We start from the raw sequence: 4,516 nt of genomic DNA on the forward strand, positions 1-4,516 counted from the left end.
CATGCTGACTTTCCATATGCATGCAACTTGACGGTGCAATATGGTTTCAACATCTATGTTAATGCACTACTTTTGTATGGGAGACTAGTGTTTCTATATGAACATATTTCATTAAGTTTAACTTCACTTGTATTATTACTAACGCCGTGTAACAATATGCCCACGTGTAGTATAACCAAGTGCAGTTTTGTGATTTCTTCTTATTTGTATTATCATCAACATAGCATAGCATTTATGCACGTAGTGTAACCAAACTTCTTGATTCAGTTTAGCTATATGGGACTAAACTATGCATGGAGCAAATATCATGCACAAGCTTTTTGATCATTATATTTAATTCTAATACTAACAACATGGTGTACTAGTTTTCTTTGTAACTGCTAACGTGAATGGAGTACACTAGTGGTTGGGGCGCCCCTTGGGGCGCCTCCTCACCGGACTTCTGCAGTCTAATATTGATAAATGCTTAACTTATTGTGTAGTTATTTATTTTTGTAATTAACGTTAACAGCAATTAGAGATTGGGGCAGCGAGTCTTCAAAGGCAACTTGGTTTCAGCCTATGCTGATGAATACTATCAAAGCAATCGAAGTTTTGAACTTTTGGCAAAACAATGAACATGTCAGATAGCTCTCTCGTATATAAAAACAACAAAACTTTTCATGAATTTGGATACAAAACTTTGCAAGACAAAATCAGTACTAATCTCCAGTGTAACTGGAAGAGCCATCTTCATTTCTTACGGCAACTTGTAAAACTATTTCATACTGCCGCAACAATAAATCCCAAGCAGAGCTTGATACTTGGAGAGCTATCTGGTTGACATGAAAATATTAGTTAAATAAGGTGATCCTCATACATGAAAGATACATCGAACATCTAATTATTTCATAAGTAGTAAGGAAATAAAAAAGAAGGTAGAATACATGATGATGCTCTCTGCATATACAAGGCATATTTGTTCTCAATTCAAAGGTAAATCAACTAAGAATCTAAGAACTAAAATAACTCCCACATTGTCTTGTGAAGATGGAACCAAGAATGAACTATACGATGCAGTTTACCGAAAATCAATGCATCCTGAAAATCATTACCTAAGTAGAATAAACAGGCTTCTAGCCTAGCAAGCAGATTGGAAACCCCCAAAGAGAAGATCCTCTGAACTTAAATTCAGGCTAGCAATAAAGCATCTGCATATCTATCAGAAAACAAAAAAACAGAGGCAACACCAGAGATATATTAACTGAAGCTATGAAAGAAATTTAGTTTAAGGTAGTGTGAAACAACCATTTGTCAAGACAAAGGAAACTTATGCAAAACTGGCAAGCTACTTAACAATGAACACCACAATAGATAATAAAAAGATCAGTTTTAGTATGTAAAATGCTTTGATAAATAAAGGAAAGCTATGCCCGAAAAGAACCAGGTTCGGATGCTAATGATCACTAAGCAGCTGTATGCCGACGGGCAAACAAAAAAAATCTTCTCTCACTATGCTCATGCTGCACTGAAACGACAAAAGGGACTTCAAAGATAGCTAATCTCAATGCTGAAATTTATCGAGGGGGGCATCACAAGGGTAGCAAACACAAAAGTAGTCTTTAGATCCAGTTGATGGTGTGGCAAAAGAAATATGACCGCTCTAGAAGCAACTAAGCAAAAAAAACATGACCAACTGAGGATGTAAAATCTGACGGTTTCCACTCGGTTGCCCGAAATATTAACTCTAAAGTACAGCAATAAAAGCTTCGTCAGATAACTGTGCCTGAGTGTACTTCCTTGCATAGCTTATCTATGAAATCAGCATGGGCATGTCCTAACTGTGGCTGAGTGTACTTCCTTGTATAGCTTATGTGTGAAATCAGCATGGGCATGTCCAACATCATATGTGGTGCTCCACTACCTTCATAACATCATGAATATACAACTAATACGAAATTGACTCATCTAGGAATCCGTTATATATATACTTTATTCAAACAAAGCAGTTTGGTTAAAGTTTCAGGTACAAAATCTGAGATGGGTATTTTAGTTCTGGATTATCAAAATGCAATGAAGCAATATGATTAGCCAAGTATCTATCTGTTTGCTCATCTGCCTAAATCAGGCCAAGCCTGCATAATAGAAAAATGTGACTGCAGTTAGAATACTTATAATTGTTTGTCCACTTTACACACATGAGGCATGCACTTACCTTGACATCAGTATCAGGGGAAGGTGGACATTGTCAATCACAGAAAGCCTATTGTAACGTGATTCAGATGGATTTGCAAGTGCTAAGACAGATGTTCTAGCATTTAAAGATACAATTATTCCAGCCTTTTGCAATGGATATAGTCTACTGCTGCATCATCGTATATTCACTAAAGATGTTTGAGTAATCATATTATCGGATTCAAATTTGGAGGGGAACGATTGAATGAGAGAACAGACCTTATGTAGCATGCTTCAACTATTATCAGACATCTTGTCGAACCCATCGATAAAACAAACAACTTTGTCACTCAGACCAAGCGCTCCACTCTCAAGAACCTAATATTTACCATGCTGGTTACAAAAGATGTATGTACAAGACATTTTACTGTGAAGATGAAGGGAATTACTGTAAACTTACAGTTTCACCAGTTTCAGGATTCTTCGCAACATAAGTAGCGAGGCCACCAAAAATCTATAAGCAGTAAATGATGTTAATCTATTAGCTTATGAGATGATCCTGTGAAGGGAAAGAAAAATATATTGCTTGAAAATACCTGGCAAGGCAGGCCCCTCTTAACACCGTCCAATTCACATATGTTCTTAATCAATAATCTTGCAAATCTGTCATAGATATTAGGCAACTTTGAAAGTTCTTTGAACATCTCAATCTGCAATCAGAAGAAGAGGGTACTAATAAGATTTCCATAAAGTCCCATCCAAGAGATACAAGGAGATTGAGTCCCAGGAACAAGAGGAGAAGTTAATAAGCAATATGTTATATAATTAGTATGATCACCTTTAATTATTGGCTATACAAAGCGGATGAGGATTGATACTTCACTTCATCAATGAATTGTTTAGTTTCCCATACCGGCATCATGATTGGTCATGTTTATAAGTTCCACCAAAGCTGAAATACAGAAATAAACTCTATATGAAATCACGACACATTAAAATTAGACAAGTAGAATTGAAGAGGAATCACACGATATACCAGATTTTGCTTCTTTGGTGTCTATAAGCAGTATAAGATCACCTAGGTGCATGCCACTCCACACTAAGCTGATGGTCATTTAATTATAGGATTAGCACTTGCCACATCAGTAAGTAATACAATGATTTGCTCAGATAAGAACAAAATAGAAGATGCCCATAATTCTGAACAAAATGTTGGATTCATCAATAAAATATCAGAGAATTCAAGAAGTCCAAACAGGTACTTATGATTTTCAGATAGAATTTTTTCTAGAACAACATGCATATTTTAAGCAGTACGATTACTCGTGTTGTTAATTTAGCTGGATGCAACTACATGACAATTCGATATGGCTTGCTGCTCCATGCCCAAGGAGACCCAAATCCCCCATGGTTTGCTGCTCCTCCAAAAAAAGTTGCTTCTTCAGTGGAGAAAGGGTAGAATAGAAAAAGGGAGACAGAGAGATGTAGGGGAAGAGAGAGGAAAGGGGCACGGCTGGCCGGCTACCTGTAGTCAACTCCCGATGCATCTTCGTCAAGGACTGGTGCCATTGGCTCGACCCTAGATGAGGCTGTTTGTGGCAAATCTAGACGGAGGAGATGCTAGGCGACGAGCAACCCCGGCAGGCTTCAATCTAAGCGAGATTACCTCAACACGGAACTCACCAGCTCCCGCGCGGTGCAGCAGCTCGCCGACCGAGTTGGGACCATGGACCACCGGTGCGAGGGAGGCGGCGGCGGCAGAGAAGAGACGAAGGGACGGGAGCGAGAGGGCACGGGGTTGCGAGCGTGGGAGTCTGGGAGAGCGGGGTGTGGCGGCTAGGGCTTTCGTCGGGGCGGGATGCTATCACACTCTGTGACAATCGACGGTCGAGAGCGAGGCGGGACTCGTTCCCTGATCGAACGGTTCAAAATAGTTCTCTGCTCGCCCACCCAGCGCTTGACGCGTCATGGCTATCGTGGAGCGCTGCAAGATAGGGCAAAGGGGGTTGCACTTACTTGTACTCCATAATATCTCACATACACTACTTTGTATCTAGTGCAAAACCAATATGGGGGAATTTACCCATCAAACAATTTATCTAAATTCATACATGCATCCATATGAGGGAATACATAATTTACTCTGGTTAACATATGCCGATGGGCCAGCATGCATATAGTGTGGTATATTTTAAGGTGAAGTTTACGCTGCTCAAGATTATTATCTAGGCAAATAGCATGCTACAATAATTCATCCATTTAGGGAACTAGCAAATATGTCTTAATTTCTACTAGCATATAGAACTTTACGAAACCAAAACAACATGAGTTTTATTTCTATTTCTATCTTTGATTTGTATCA

At 39.0% G+C, this 4,516-nt stretch overlaps 1 long non-coding RNA gene across 3 annotated transcripts; it reads right to left on the minus strand.

The window, feature by feature from the left end:
• Positions 1-580: 580 nt before the first annotated feature.
• Positions 581-4,118, minus strand: LOC124692863. Of its 3 annotated transcripts, XR_006999745.1 has the most exons (8): positions 3,680-4,117; positions 3,191-3,258; positions 2,993-3,106; positions 2,751-2,864; positions 2,615-2,668; positions 2,434-2,532; positions 1,095-1,903; positions 581-815 (listed from the first exon to the last, which is right to left on the minus strand). It is a non-coding gene; the product is annotated as an uncharacterized LOC124692863 (long non-coding RNA). The 3 variants fall into 3 exon arrangements; XR_006999743.1 differs by having other exon boundaries at positions 1,095-2,532; positions 3,680-4,118; XR_006999744.1 differs by lacking the exon at positions 3,191-3,258 and having other exon boundaries at positions 1,095-2,532; positions 3,680-4,118.
• Positions 4,119-4,516: the final 398 nt, after the last annotated feature.

The sequence above is a fragment of the Lolium rigidum genome, chromosome 2 (assembly GCF_022539505.1).
Source record: "Lolium rigidum isolate FL_2022 chromosome 2, APGP_CSIRO_Lrig_0.1, whole genome shotgun sequence".
Lineage (NCBI taxonomy): Eukaryota > Viridiplantae > Streptophyta > Magnoliopsida > Poales > Poaceae > Lolium > Lolium rigidum.